Raw genomic sequence first — 16,691 nt, forward strand, 5'->3', positions numbered from 1 at the left:
CAAGTCCTGTATCGACATAACCTGAAAGGCAGCTCAGCAAGGAAGAAGCCACTGCTCCAAAACCGCCACTAAAAAAGCCAGACTACGGTTTGCAACTGCACATGGTGACAAAGATTGTAATTTTGGGAGAAATGTCCTCTGGTCTGATGAAACAAAAATAAAACTGTTTGGCCAAAATGACCATCGCTATGTTTGGAGGAAAAAGGGGGAGGCTTGCAAGCCGAAGAACACCATCCCAACCGTGAAGCATGGGGGTGGCAGCATCATGTTGTAGGGGTGCTTTGCTGCAGGAGGGCATGGTGCACTTCACAAAATAGATGGCATTAAGAGGCAGGAAAATTATGTGGATATATTCAGGAGGAATGGGCCAAAATTCACCCAACTTATTGTGGGAAGCTTGTGGAAGTCTACCCAAAATGTTTGACCGAAGTTAAACAATTTAAAGGCAATGCTACCAAATACTAATTGAGTGTATGTAAACTTCTGACCCACTGGGATTGTGATGAAATAAATAAAAGCTGAAATAAATAATTCTCTCTACTATTATTCTGACATTTCACATTCTCAAAATAAAGTGGTGATCCTAACTGACCCAAGACAGGGACATTTTACTAGGATTTAATGTCAGGAATTGTGAAAAACTCAGTTTAAATGTATTTGGCTAAGGTGTATGCAAACTTCCGACTTCAACTGTACTGTATGTCACTCAATGCTGCTTATTGTAGCCACTGTCAAACTATCATATTCAGTTTCTTGTTTAAGTAGTCCTATGTGTAGCAGAGGTAGTTCGGTGGGCTACAGTCACATGATGAGTAATTGTCTGAGACCTGAGGACTCATAGCAAATGCATATTTTATACAATCATATAAAGCAATCCCAGAGGACCTAGACTACTTTCAGTATTATCAGTTGATTAGATTAAATAAATATTGTATCATAATTGCCATACATGTTAGACAATTATCTAGGCCTTCTGTTTGTTCTTCACTGTATTGACTGTAATTCCATTCTAGTGTTGAGAAATCACCCTGACACAGCAATTAGCTTGTACCACGCATTGGCGTCTTTCACTGCCTGATGATGAAGTGCATAATATTGAGTGAACTAGACAAAAGCGCTGGTTAACAGTCAATGCAATGATGATTTCTTATCATTCGGTACCTTAGTTGCCCGTTCATTGAATGTTTCCAAACAGTTTCACATCCCAATGTGAATGAAGTTGTAGACTCACTGAGGCCCAAAATATGGACTGTCTATTCAAGTGTAGCTAGCTGGTCAGGTGCCTCAAATATTGTGAGTGTGTTAGTTTTGATGACTCCACTTTTCTGAATTATGTTGGCTAAAATACGTTCGATCTTGAGTCGTGTCGGTGTGCATAATATGCAATAATATGGCTATAACCATGCAGGACCTTCAGATGGCGAAACTCTTGCTTCCAAAAATGGACCAGTAGTCTACCCGGCTGCTCAAGTAGCCCGTGGCTCTGATGGTGTCATAGAGGGGGAGGGGGAGTCGGTAGGTGGCAGTCGTGTCCCATCTCCCTCCCTCCTTCCCTCTCTCTCGCTCTCTAACACACACACACACACAAATTCCCAAGTCTTACATGTACTGGAGCACAAACGCGCTTACACGCACCCATATTACCCCCAGACGCATCGCTCCTTATGACATCAACTGATAATGCAATTGACCAATCAGTGGGTAGATGATGGCAGGAAACGTGATAATTGTATTTCACCCATCAAAAGTAAGAACGGGTGCGTGGGGAAAAAATAGGGGGACGCCACACATGAATGCGCTTTTAAGAAGATATGTTGAGCCAGTCTAGAGGGAGTATTTCTGGCATTAACTGCAGCATCCGCGCCTCTGATAGCAGCATCAATTCACCAGCACTGTCTGGCGGAATACTGATGGTCTTGTTCTGAGTTAAGGACGAAGCCAGTCCGGTGTGGGTGTGAGGCTGTCATCTCGCTGCAAATTAAGAAAAAAATACTTCCCAGCACTGCCCACTGTCTAGTGTCTAGCTCCGAACTTGAGCATGCATATGATTTATATGAGAGTTCACAAATGCATTGCGTATTTGAAGTTGGAATTTGGTGGATGTAAACGTATTCTTAGCCTTGTGATTTGTGGTCACTATTGCCCATCATCTTAAACGCGCATTTTGAGTTGCTGAGGAGCGCGCCGAGGATCATCACCAGGTGGATATTCGTTCCCTCTTGTGCGATATCAGTGAATTGGCTGTACTGGGGAGTCTCTGAGATGTGTATAGAGCCAGAGCGCAGAGAGAGGAGTCGATGATTGCTGTGGATGAAAACTGACAGGTGTAGCTTGTGGAACAAACGGCTCTCGATATGCGATGAGAAGTCGGGACACGAAACCTTTGGAACTATAAGAATACTATAGCGTATGCTATGTAATTTTGGATTTGATTGAAGAGTCACAGATCAAGGAAGGATGTTTTCGTGGTGAACAAGGCTTTAACGCATCTATGTGGTCTTTATAGGCTCCTTCTATAAGAAGACCTGCTGGATTTCCCACCTGACGCGCAGTAGTAGTTCCTACATCAAACATACAGTAGCCTATGAAAATCGATAGAGGAATCTATCAGAAGACAAAGATAAACCTGACGACTGTATCTTTCTTCGACTCATCCACCTGACGAATTCATATGCTAGCATCTCCGAGATCCAATCCAACGACAATCAATACGGAGGCAAAGAGAAATAAGAATATTGAAACCCGCACTGGGTTGTGCGTGGAAATCTAATCAGATTCCTGGGGGGTTGCAGAGTAGCAAGGGACTGAAGAGGGAGAAAAAAGTTCTAGCTAAAAGTGTGACACCGGAATGACAACCATCAGCCACTTCATGTTTGCTCAATATGTGGATGAGCCGTAGATTATGACGAGGTTTCAGGATGGTATCAATCTGCGAGTCCACGGCTGCGTGAGACTGTGTCTGTGACTGTGTTAGTAGTCTGGCTCTGAAGAGGTTGGTTGTTTGTTTTATTGAAAATTAAAACATGAAGGATGGATCTGGGAAGAGTTCAGATTTCTCATAAATTCCTCACTGATTAACGAAATGGCACCGGACTGTGACACATATAGCATTGTTGCCTTGTTAACCGCACAGCGGGTATCGCTCTGCATTTAACCATTAGTTTCAACGGTGGCACTTGTGGGTGCCTTCGTATATTTGCATCTTGATACATTTGAATGGGGGATGGATAAATTGACTCTATCGTCGTTGTGCAAGTCCTAACACTCAACCGATTGATACTAATTGATGGATTAAACGCTACATCGTTTACAATGTGGGGACCGGATAAACTGTGTGAAAGTATCACCACGGAGTCTGACAAATTGCTTGAGAATTGCGGATGTAGCCTATTTTCGATGCAGTTTTCGAGGGCAAGGAGCTGAAGAGGGAACTGTCGTTGTTTGAATCAGATCTGCTAACATCAGCATCTTTGGTGACAAGTAAGTTATATTTGTTTATTTGTATAATTGAATTGATTCCTAAATGGCACCGACACCTTGCCCACAGTGTGTTACTGTTCTAGCTGAAGCCTATTGGTAACCTTATAGACTATTTCAAATCAGTGTTCCTTTGCTGCTCTATCCCACTTTGCCTTATTATCTTACTACAAGCAACCAATAGCACTTGAACGAGGGCATAGCCTGAAAGCTTCATCTGACGTCATCGGACAAAAAGCAAATTTTTGTGTGATGTGATGAATGGACCATTCGATTTGACGTGTGTGTGTGCGTGCGTGGAGGGCGCGTAGAACTGCTTGTCGATTCAGCCATTATTTGACTAACCTTGAAGATAAAGACTGTAATATCTGTTCATACGATGCTGATACGATGCTGACAGGCTACTGATCATGATGTGTGAAGCGGCTGGTTGACTCCGTCGTGTTGAGTAGTGGTGATGCAGTCTGTTGCAGCATCCCATGCTGTATTCGGACCGTTGCACTTCAGCATCTATACCTAAGGCCTAATAACATCCAGAATATTTCATATTTTTTGCCGATTAGAATATTTACGGTAGGAAGCCCACCAAAGCTATGTGCAGAGCACATTGCAGTGCAATGGACTTTAAACTGTTGTATTTCTAAGGCTCACCGCATGCGCCCTGGAGAAAAGCCCAACATACGAGAACCGCAATATCTTTGAGAATTATGTTGCAAGAACACTATAGGGCTGCAGCTTTTGCACTTTAATTTAGACGTAACCATGGAGGTGTAATGTTTTTTTAATGCTGAGGTGCTGCGCTCTAATGTATGCTCGAGTAAAGACTAGTTGGCTCGCTTTTGCCGACTGCGCTGCAGTTCCCTCAGTGCTGACATTGAGAGAGCTGAAAATACAAGCTTTGTCTGATCCTTGAGGCCGCTATGCAGTCTGTTGGCAAGAAAGAAAGTAGCATAATGTGTGGTATACACTGTGTACAAAACATTAAGAACACCTGCTCTTTCCATGACATAGACTGACCAGGTGAATCCAGGTGAAAGTTATGATCCCTTATTGAAGTCACTTGTTAAATCCACTTCAATCAGTGTAGATAAAGGGGAGGAGACAGGTTATTAATTCCTTAGAATTCCTTAGAATATTGTTTTTAGACCTAAATTTGTCATAAAATTCTAAGTCAAATAGCCGAATGATCCATAGTATGACCACGTTGTGTGTGTGGGGGGGTACTCAACTGACATGTTGAATTGTTTGTAGATGGTCATACTATGGATCATTCGGCTATTTGACTTAGAATTTTATGACAAATTTAGGTCTAAAAACAATATTTATTTTTGCCTTTACTACTAAAGCCCATAGAAACGCATTGGATAACACATTCATACATTGAAAAAAGGACGGTTTAATAAGAAACACGGTTTTGAAGTGTATGTCCTAAATGTAGGAGATAAAAATAAAAATAAACTAGAAATATATTAATTTTTTACACATTTATCCTCCCTTTTTTTGGAGGGGGTAGGAACAAAATGACCTTCATATTTCCATTTGTTTTTTTAAACCGTATTTTGTTTTTAACCGGTATTCTGGTGACACTTGTGGGGGTTGTAGCAAAACGGAGAACACCATTGTGTTCCTGAGAATCGCTCCTTTCCACAGTGGGGTCCCATTAGTTTGTAGCCCAAACGGTTCCGATGCTACCAAACAGACGGTCGCCCATCAACGGTACCAACTTCAGACGAGTCTCCTGACACTTGTGGGGGTCATAGAGCAAAACAGAGTCTGTAGGTCAAACTGTTCTGAGGCTACAGATTTCGTGAGAAGACCAATTTCTGTGATGTCTCATGATCTGACAAAAATCGCTCTAGCTCTTCCACCTTTCACTGCAGATACGGAAGTGTGATACTCCCCCCCACAAAAAAGTATATCTCTAGCTTAAACTGACAGATTTTGAAGGGGATTCTTTTATGTCTCATAACAAATGTAAATGTTCAATTACTCTGCCATTTTGTAAGTAATGTCCCCCTCGTCCTTGACTTTTTCGAAATAAGTCTATATAACACTGTTGTTGTTAGAATCTAAATATCACAAACAGAATTGGAGTTATAACCAGTTTTAGAATGGGATGTAATTGCTTGAATGATTTTCCCCAGCCTGCTCCGCTCCTTCTCCCATAGTTGAATGTGACATTCCCAGTTGATCATCACCCCGATAATTGCCTCGAAACTGAACCTAAACTATACTGAAACTAATTTCACACATACAGTAATCCCTCGTTTATCGCGGGGGTTACGTTCCGAAAATGACCCGCGATAAGTGAAATCCGCGAAATAGAAAAAAAATTTTTTTTTACAATTAGCAACTATTACATGTATACAAATACAGTGACTCACGTGTAGGCCGTTTCGTCGACATTATGGGTTTAGGAGATGTTCGAAATTACAAGATAATTTGGCCAACTTAATGTAAATTTGCCAAGCTGTTTTATGTACGTACACATAACTGCACGAGACGACAAAATGATAGCACAATTCGTAGCATGTTTTGATACAAGAAGCGGGAGTGAGTTTTTAGCGAATCAGAATGCAGAGCACAATGCACCAAAAAAAAAAAAAAATGCATTATGAAAATCCGCGAAATAGCGAATCCGCGATAAGTGAACCGCGAAGTGGCGAGGGATCACTGTATACTGTAACACCAGATTAAATAAATGAAGTATAGTATGATGGGGAGAAAAGGGGAGAATGGGTGAGTTGATGAGTGAGGGGAAGCGAACAATGCATAATTATGTAATCATCAATTGTGAATGAAGAACAGGATGGGCCCATCTATTGTATTAATCTATTCTAATTATAATCTCAAAACTGTGTAGCCTATATCAGTCCATGGAATCTAAGCAGATGTATTTGTCTACTTTAGGCCTAAATGGAGTAGGCTACACAGTGAGAGCGTGCATCATTTACAATGGCAAGACCAAGACGAATGGATGCACATGCTGCGTAAGTGTTGTTACAAGATCTGAATGAAAACAACTCAAATGGCGGGGAAGAAATGGATCATGACATCTCTATTATTCTGATTCATGCTGAACGGCTTTCCATATCTGGGAAAGGATCCATATCGGACAGCAGGTGAGCGAGTGTCGGATAATGTCTGTGCTAGGTGAAATGAGGAACTCGTAGCTGGCTTGTTGCTGTGTTCTACAACATGCTTGACTTGGCTGCTATCAACGCATGTGTTTTTCAAGCAGTGCATGAACAACACCCATGAGCAGAAGAGACTTCATCATGAGTCTGGCACACGGGCTACATGAGAGACATATGAGGGTCAAGGCTGCAGCAAAGATTCCACGTGAGCTATTGCGCGAGCCAAACTGCGCACAGCTACCAGGATGGAGAAGCTGCAAGGTCGGCAGATGCAATCTGAACAGAAACTGGACACCTGTTTCAGCTGCAAGTGACTTGTTTGTTGGAAGTGTTGAAATCAAGTGAAAGTGACAAAGATTTGTGGTGACTGTTAGGACAAGGGATAACAGGATAATGAAATAAATTATTGTGTGAAGACGCACCCCATACTGCAAGCACGAGCGAGACCACAAATAATGTGTCCAATAACTGACAGTAATATACTATTTTTGACAGCTGTCATATCGACACTTATATTCATTGTAATGCCATTATTGCTTTTTGTTGATTTTCACTATTCACAAGCATGCTTGACGCCTATACTGATATTTAGGCTACTGATATTTTCTTCATTCAATCAATCAAATGTATTTATAAAGCCCTTTTTACATCTGTAGATGTCACAAAGTGCTATACAGAATCCCAGCCTAAACCCCCAAACAGCAAGCAATGCAGATGTAGAAGCATGGTGGCATCTACAGATGTAAAAAGGGCTCGGAAAAACTCCCTGGAAAGGCAGGAACCTACTGCCGTGGCCAAGTGGATATTCTAAGAGTACATGGCCATTAAAGGCCAAATTGTTCTTCAAGATGTTAAAAACTTCATAGATGACCTGAGGGTCAAATAATAATTGCACAATTCATTTCAATGCACAATTCATAGTTGTAACAAAGGCACTCCACAAATAAAAATTATGTTTTTAGTTCTTTTTCGGTTTTACATATAGCCTACAGTAACTTAAACACATGAAAAGTGTGTTATGTTCTTTCCAATATTGACATTTGATATTCTAATGTTGCCTAAGACCTTCATAAACACAACCAAATAACATTAGCACAAGTTCTAAGCCTGGCCTTTGTAACCTAATTTTTGAGAAAATGGCTTTGAATATTTGGGACCTACTGGAGAGCTCCTCTTTGTCTTCACCCATTCAGCATCGTTCAGACCCTCTTAACCTTAAGCCCCACTTATCTCTTTAAGGGTTGATCCAAGCATTCTGTCCTAACAATAGCAGTCAAGCACCCAAGTGATCTGGCTAACGTTGGCTAGCTTGCTAGCTACCTCTAGACACAAATGAGAAAACAGCTCACTGACCATTTTACTCGCCCTAGCAGAGATGGTTAGGCTGTTTTATGTTATCCAGAGCGTTGGTGACTGCAACGGTGCTGCTGACAACAATTTACGCTTTTTGGCCAACGTTTACTGGCACCGGCCATATTCAACGGGTGTTGACCATTAGTAAATTCGTCAGTTATTCTGCACTCTGGCACACTAAGACGAGAGTGGTCTGAAATCGGAGTAGATAGCCAGAGCGAATTTACCAGCTACATCAATCAACAGTTGTTGCAGTAACATTCTATTGAAATGTTTACTTGCATAGTAGAGTCTTGTGTTATTGTATGTAGCTAATTCCAACTCATGGCCTTCATCTGCAGGTAGCTAACCAACCAGGTTTAATGTTAGCTAGCTAACTTTAGGCTAGAACTAGCAAAGCAAATGGCTCTGAGATACAAATAATATTACTACACAGATCATACAAGTAATGTTAGCTAGCAAGCCAGCTGGCTAACTGTACACTTTAACTTGAAATTCAAATGACTTTCTGTCAAAATTAGAAACGTGTGATATCTGAAAATGTAACTATTTAGACTTTCTTACCTGTACACATCATGGATGGATGCTTCTCCCTTTCTGTCACGGATGCCATGGTTGCCCTTAGTTTGAATGAAGATGTAATCCGGAAACAGGGGTTTTCTCCATCTCCTTAGCTATCATACTCTAATTCCACTGATTTCAAAACTCGGTCCTCCAGAAACCCATCTTTCGGCATGTCCAACACACTCATTATCTCAGCCAATTATGGCTAGCGGGAAGGTTGTTTGCTTTTTCTGTGGCTAAACCAACTAGGCTCATAATTTAACAATTTTATTTGTATCTACAGATGGCATAACATTTTGTTATTAAGGTATATGCAAGTGTACATGTTCCAGAAGGCATTTCTGCCAAAAAACACATTTTGATAAAAAGTAGTGACCCGCAACATATGCCTAGTTTCCTGAAATGAGGCACATATGTGCACAGCACACTCATCAGGGTTATGGATGATGCTCTCCGCTGGTGCCAATAAGATAAGTTACTGTTCACTCAAGTTGAGAATTTTGATAACCAAAAGACAGATTTTACTATTTTTATTGTCTTCTCTTTACAGCAGCCATTTGCTTTCCAAACTATGATATCCCACAATGAAATGGGGGGTAGAGGAGAGACAAAACACAGGATATTAAGATACTGTATATACTGTATGACTAAGATAATTTTTATTAGTTTAAAAATCGAAACTTTGAGAACGGGCAATGGGAACAATATCACATTAATAACATGGCATTCTCTCACCCTCGGCTTGCAGGCATGTTCCTGCTAATGTCAAACATGTAGGCGTACTAGCCTACAAAGCAACACAGTGCTGGGCGCGGCACAGCGAGAAGAGCTTTCCACCCACCAGTGCTGCATCAAGGTGAGCGCTTTTCTTAGCAATGCCTCGCATAGCTGTCCATGGTCCTTAAATCGTTTCTTTATGTGCTCAGTTTTATTAGCCACAATCTTGTGTTTACTAATTTAGTTACATAAAAAGCATGAGCTGGCGCACACCCAGAGAAAATTATTTAGTGTAGAGGTGCTGACTAACGATAAATAAACTGTAAGCTATAAAAACAAAGAGAGTCACACACTCCATATGTATAAACTCCTAGTAATTTATTGGGTAATACACCAACGTTTCAGCGTCACTTTACCTTCTGACCCTGAAGAAGGCACAGTGATGCCGTCAGATGCTCACTCACTCTCTCACACACACGCACAATCACACACACCTAAACACACACTCTCACACACACACACACACCAATTGTAAATATGCAGTGCCTACAAAGAAATGTGCACGCTGTTCACAATGCACAATACGAAAAAGGGGGAGAATTAAGGAGGTGGGAGGGGAGAGGCTGGTGTGGCCAAAGGCACCATGGAACCTTTGCCTGGTGCTGGGGGGGAGGCCCTGACCAGAGAGGAAGGGCAGGTGGTCAGGATGGGAGATGAGGAGGAAAGTTTGAGGAAGAGGATGATGAGTTTTTTTTTCAGACTCCTCTTCAATGGGTCCGGAGCTGACAGCCAGTCAAGCAGAGGCGTCAAAGTACACATTGAGGGAACTGACAAGGTTCCTGAATGAGACCAAGGGGGGAAAAGTTAATCTTTGGCTTTTTTTCTGATCTGAGAAAGTTTGTACGATCAATACAACATGCTATGGAAAATGAGGGGCATGGTGTCCTTTCACCCAGGAAACTTTTTACGTCGAGGAAGTGGGTCACAACAGTGCGTAAGGGTCTACCTTCAGACACTGTTTAGATGTATAGTTTCTTTCTGGCACTGGGGCTTTTTGAGCTTTGCTATTGGTTTCTTTCTTTGCTGGAACTGTACAATGGATTTTACGAAAGACAGAAATGGGGAAGAGCCTCATTCAGTGTCAGTGGGACTGTTAAGGGGCATAATTAATCAGTGGATGTTTGGAGAACTTAACATCCCAACACAAGACAGTATACATGGGTGAAGGTTTTTGGGGCTAGGGTGAGTGCAGCCCGACTTGATCGTTTTTACATGTCCAGGAATCGGAGCAATAGGCTGTTGGATGCTACCATTCTCCTGGTGGGTTTTTCGGATCACCACATAACCTTGGCTTGGCTGTCTATTTCACCAGGGCCCCGGCAGGCATCCTATTGGAAGTTTAATGTAAAGCTCTTACAAGATGCCACTTTTTTCTCAGGTTTGCAGACCTTTTGGGAAAGGTGGGGGCAGCGAAGAGAGGAGTATGAGTTTCTGAGTCAATGGTGGGATGTGGGGAAAATCCAAATTTGTCTTTTCTGTCAACAGTATACAGCTCTCTCATCCTCAGAGGCTAGGAGAGTATTGGGGGAACTAGAGCATAGTATTAGTGAGATGGAGGTAGAGATGGTGGGGCAAGGCAATGTAGGCCTCCAGGCTAATTTAGCTGAATTACGTAGGGACCTGGGCAGTTTTTTCCAGGTTAAAGCTAAGGGAGCACTTGTAACAGCTAGGTTGAGAGTTGCCGATGAACTGCCGTAGGGCGGCTCTATCTCTTCTGCCCAAAAAAGGGGACTTGTGTGAACTTAAGAACTGGAGGCCTGTGGCATTGCTCTGTGCGGACTACAAGCTATTTGCCAAGGTCTCTAACAGACTGAAGACCCATCTGGACTCGATAGTACATAAAGACCAAACATATTGTGTTCCGGGACACTCAATCACGGACAACTTGTTCTTAATCAGGGACATGTTGGACTTGTAAAGAGGTTCTAATGTGAACTTTGAACTGGTCTCTTTAGATCAGGAGAAGGCTTTTGATAGAGTGGACCATGAGTATCTGTTTAATGTGACGTTTGGGTTTGGGAAGAGTTTTTTTTACCTGTGTGAAGCTGTTGTATGCTGGGGCGTCATGTGTGGTCAAAGTGGGAGGGTGGCTCAAATCAAATCAAAGTTTATTTGTCACGTGCGCCGAATACAACAGGTGTAGACCTTACAGTGAAATGCTTACTTACAGGCTCTAACCAATAGTGCAAAAAAAGGCATGTGTGTGTGTGTGTGTGTAGGTAAGTAAAGAAATAAAACAACAGTAAAAATACATTTTAAAATAAGAGTAGCAAGGCTATATACAGACACCGGTTAATCAGGCTTATTGGGGTAGTATGTACATGTTGGTATGGTTAAAGTGACTATGCATATATGATGAACAGAGAGTAGCATTAGCGTAAAAGGAGGGGTTGGCGGGAGGTGGGACACAATGCAGATAGCCCAGTTAGCCAATGTGCGGGAGCACTGGTTGGTCGGGCCAATTGAGGTAGTATGTACATGGATGTATGGTTAAAGTGACTATGCATATAAGATAAACAGAGAGTAGAAGCAGCGTAAAAGAGGGGTTGGGGGGTGGCACACAATGTAAATAGTCCGGGTAACCATTGGTTACCTGTTCAGAAGTATTATGGCTTGGGGGTAAAAACTGTTGAGAAGCCTTTTAGTCCTAGACTTGGCACTCCGGTACCGCTTGCCATGCGGTAGTAGAGAGAACAGTCTATGACTGGGGTGGCTGGGGTCTTTGACAATTTTTAGGGCCTTCCTCTGACACCGCATGGTGTAGAGGTCCTGGATGGCAGGCAGCTTTGCCCCAGTGATGTATTGGGCCATACGCACTACCCTCTGAAGTGCCTTGCGGTCAGAGGCTGAGCAATTGCCGTACCAGGCAGTGATGCAACCGGTCAGGATGCTCTCGATGTTGCAGCTGTAGAACCTTTTGAGGATCTTAAGACCCACGCCAAATCTTTTTAGTTTGCTGAGGGGAAATAGGCTTTGTCGTGCCCTCTTCACGACTGTCTTGGTGTGTTTGGACCATTCTAGTTTGTTGTTGATGTGGACACCAAGGAATTTGAAGCTCCCAACCTGCTCCACTACAGCCCCGTCGATGAGAATGGGGACGTGCTCGGTGCTCCTTTTCCTGTAGTCCACAATCATCTCCTTAGTCTTGGTTATGTTGAGGGATAGGTTGTTATTCTGGCACCACCCGGGCCAGGTCTCTGACCTCCTCCCTATAGGCTGTCTCGTCATTGTCTGTGATCAGGCCTACCACTGTTGTGTCGTCTGCAAACTTAATGATGGTTTTGGACTCGTGCCTGGCCATGCAGTCGTGGGTGAACAGGGAGTACAGGAGGGGACTGAGCACACACCCCTGGGGAGCTCCAGTGTTGAGGATCAGTGTGGCAGATGTGTTGCTACCTACCCTCACCACCTGGGGGCGACCCGTCAGGAAGTCCAGGATCCAGTTGCAGAGGGAGGTGTTTATTCCCAGGTTCCTTAGCTTAGTGATGAGCTTTGAGGGTACTATGGTGTTGAATGCTGAGCTGTAGTCAATGAATAGCATTCTCACATAGGTGTTATTTTTGTCCAGGTGGGAAAGGGCAGTGTGGAGTGCAATAGAGATTGCATCATCTGTGGATCTGTTTGGGCGGTATGCAAATTGGAGTGGGTCTAGGGTTTCTGGGATAATGGTGTTGATGTGAGCCATTACCAACCTTTCAAAGCACTTCATGGCTACGGACGTGAGTGCTACGGGTCTGTAGTTATTTAGGCAGATTGCCTTTGTGTTCTTGGGCACAGGGACTATGGTGGTCTGCTTGAAGCATGTTGGTATTACAGACTCAATCAGGGACATGTGGAAAATGTCAGTGAAGACACCTGCCAGTTGGTCAGCACATGCCCGGAACACACGTCCTGGTAATCCGTCTGGCCCCGCAGCGTTGTGTATGTTGACCTGTTTAAACATCTTACTCATGTCGGCTACTGAGAGCGTGATCACACAGTCGTCCGGAACAGCTGATGCTCTCATGCATGCCTCAGTGTTGCTTGCCTCGAAGCAAGCATAGAAGTGATTTAGCTCGTCTGGTAGGCTCGTGTCACTGGGCAGCTCGAGGCTGTGTTTCCCTTTGTAGTCTGTAATAGTTTGCAAGCCCTGCCACATCCGACGAGCGTCGGAGCCGGTGTAGTATGATTCAATCTTAGCCCTGTTTTGACGCTTTGCCTGTTTGATGGTTCGTCGCAGGGCATTTCTTGTAAGCTTCCGGGTTAGAGTCCCGCACCTTGAAGCGGCAGCGCTACCCTTTAGCTCAGTGCGAATGTTGCCTGTAATCCACGGCTTCTGGTTGGGGTATGTACGTACTGTCACTGTGGGGATGACATCCTCAATGCACTTATTGATAAAGCCAGTGACTGATGTGGTGTACTCCTGAATCACGGAACATGTTCCACTCTGTGATAGCAGAACAGTCCTGTAGTTTAGCGTCTGCTTTATCTGGCCACTTTTTTATAGACCGAGTCTTTGGTGCTTCCTGCTTTAATTTTTGCTTGTAAGCAGGAATCATGAGGATAGAGTTGTGGTCGGAATTACCAAATGGAGGGCGAGGGAGAGCATTGTACGTGTCTCTATGTGTGGAGTACAGGTGATCTAGAATTTTTTTCCCTCTGGTTGCACATTTAACATGTTGATGGAAATTTGGTAGAACTGATTTAAGTTTCCCTGCATTAAAGTCTCCGGCCACTAGGAGCGACGCCTCTGGGTGAGTGGTTTCCTGTTTGCTTATTTCCTTATACAGCTGACTGAGTGCGGTCTTAGTGCCAGCATCTGTCTGTGGTGGAAAATAAACAGCCACTAAAAGTATAGCTGAAAACTCTCTAGGCAAGTAGTGTGGCTTGCAATTTATCACAACATACTCTACTTCAGGCGAGCAAAATCTAGAGACTTCCTTAGATTTGGTGCACCAGCTGTTGTTTACAAATATGCACAGACCACCCCCCCCCCCCGTCTTAACAGAGTGTTCTGTTCTATCTTGTCGGTGCAGCGTGTATCCCGCTAGCTGAATATCCATGTTGTCATTTAGCCATGATTCCGTGAAACATAGGATATTACAGTTTTTGATGTCCCGTTGATAGGATATTCGTAATCGTACCTCGTCTAGTTTATTGTCCAATGATTGCACGTTGGCACGTTGACGGTAACGACAGCTTTCCTACTCGCCTTCTGCGGATCCGGACTAGGCATCCAGCTCTACTTCCTCTGCGTTGCTTCCTTATGCAAATATTTGGGATGTCTGCCCTGCGGGGTGTTTGGAGAATATCGTGTGAGTCCTGCTTGTTGTTGTTGTTGAAAAAATCTTTGTCTAATCCAAGGTGAGTGATCGCTGTCCTGATATCCAGAAGCTCTTTTTTGCCGTAAGATATGGTTGCAGAAACATTATGTACAAAATAATTTACAAATATCGCAAAAAAAAAACACATAATAGCACAATTGGTTAGGAGACCGTAAAACGGAGGCCATCTCCTCCGGTGCCATTTTTCCAGTAGACCAGTCTGGGTGAGACGGGGCATTAGACAAGGATGCCCTCTATCGGGGCAGTTATATACACTAGCCATTGAGCTGTTTTTTGGGCCTGCTACGCAGGAGACTGCAGGGAGTGTGCTGGACAGGCATGGGTGTGGTGACAGGCATAGCAGTGTCAGCGTATGCAGATAACGTTTCTGTGATGGCCAGAGATGGGCAGGATATGCAGGCACTAGAGACCAGTCTGAAGGTGTATGAGGGAGCTTTGTCAGCTAAGGTAAACTGGGGCAAGAGCAAAGCTCTGTTATGTGGGGCATGGGGGGATAGGGCCCCTCCTCTGCTTCCAGGGGGTTTGCAGTGGGGTTGTGAAAGGCTTAAAATGTTGGGGGTGTACCTGTGCTCGGAGAGGTGGGTCAGGAAGAACTGGGAGGGGCTGTCACAGGCAGGGGTGTCAAGACTGGCCAGGTGGAGTTGGCTCCTGTCCCAAGTGTCATATAAAGGGAGGGTGCTGATAATCAACAATCTGGTGGCATCTTCCCCGTGGTATAAACTGGCTGTCCTCAACCTTCCCGCCGGTCTGCTCGCAAACCTGCAATGCAAGATGGTGGACTTTTTCTGTTCGGGCCATCACTGGCTGCGGGCGGCAGTGTTGTACATGACCGTCCAAGAAGGAGGACAGGGCCTGGTGGAACTGGAGAGCAGGGTGGCTGCATTCCGACTAAAGGCGGCGCAGAGCCTGCTGTACCACACTGATGTTGGCTGGAGGGACCAGCATGCGCACTGCTGAGGAGAGCTAGCAGATTAGGGTTGGACCGGCAGCTGTTCCTCATATAGGCTGGAGAGGCTGAGTACAGCAGGTCTCTCTGATTTTCACTCTGCAGTGCTGAGGACCTGGCAGCTACTAAGGCCCACACGAGAAGGGGGTGTGGAGCCTGGGCTGTGGGTGTGGGAGGAGCCTATCTTCCACAACCAAGCCATCCCTTTGAGATCGGTTCAGTCGGCCACCCTGCATAGGCGACTGATGGCAGCGGGCTTACTAAGGCTTGGTGACCTGCGACTGCTGGGAGAGGGGGGTGGAAAACCCCGGAAGTCCTGGCACAGCATACAGGGATAACGTCTCTTATGCTGCCGGAGAGATTCGTGGAGGAGGTCCAGGAGGCACTGTCTGAGCCGGTAAGGGGTGTGTTTGAGCGACCAATGTTTCTGCCACTGCAGGTGATGGCAGAGACTGGGGACTGGCAAGGGGGTCTGGAAGACTTGTTAGATTTTAACACTCCGAGCCTGGGGGACTTTGGGGTGGTGAGAGGTAAGCCCTCTACAACCTCTGCATTAAGGTGAGGAACGTTAGGAGCCTAAAATTAGTGAAGGCACATCAGTGGCAGGGGATGTGGGGAGGAGGGTATGGTGTGTTTTAGATGGAGGGGGCTCTACAAACCCCCAGCACCAAAGAGGTCAAGGGACTAACAGCTGGTTGGCACGGGATGAACCGGGAGTCGGGCAGGGGTGTCCTTTCTGTATTATGAGAGAAACTGTGATTCATGTGTTTTCTTTGTCCGTCAGGTTAATGCCATTAATGTCTCTGTTGGAATGTCTGTGCGAGAGGGGGGGGGGGGTTACTGTTGGGATGTTTATAATGGGGTATTCAAATGAGGAAAAGGCCAAATGTGTTTTGTTGAATTTTCTGTTTGCTCAGGCAAAGTTGGCTATTTGGATAACAAGGAGGAACAGTGTCAAAGGTGGGGGAATAACAATTATTTAATGGGATGGTCTCTGCGTGCTTAGGGTCGAATTTGAGTTCTATAAAATGATAAAAAGTGTGGAGATGTTTCAGGAGATATGGTGGGTTGGGGGGGGCTGTCTGTATAGCTCGGGAATATATTTTGGATATA

General features: G+C 44.3%; 1 protein-coding gene across 2 annotated transcripts in view; it reads left to right on the plus strand.

Annotated features, from left to right (window-relative positions):
• The first annotated feature begins 1,623 nt into the window (after positions 1-1,623).
• LOC139540113 (leucine-rich repeat-containing protein 4C-like) overlaps positions 1,624-16,691 on the plus strand; it is a 138,214-nt gene continuing 123,146 nt past the window's right edge. The window contains exons 1-2 of one of the 2 annotated variants that reach the window (XM_071343690.1): positions 1,624-3,480; positions 9,280-9,387. The gene's annotated coding sequence lies outside the window, so the exon portion shown is untranslated. The remainder of the gene's footprint in view (positions 3,481-9,279; positions 9,388-16,691) is intronic. The other variant, XM_071343689.1, reaches the window with a different exon arrangement.

The sequence above is a fragment of the Salvelinus alpinus genome, chromosome 15 (genome assembly GCF_045679555.1).
Source record: "Salvelinus alpinus chromosome 15, SLU_Salpinus.1, whole genome shotgun sequence".
Classification (NCBI taxonomy): Eukaryota; Metazoa; Chordata; class Actinopteri; order Salmoniformes; family Salmonidae; genus Salvelinus; species Salvelinus alpinus.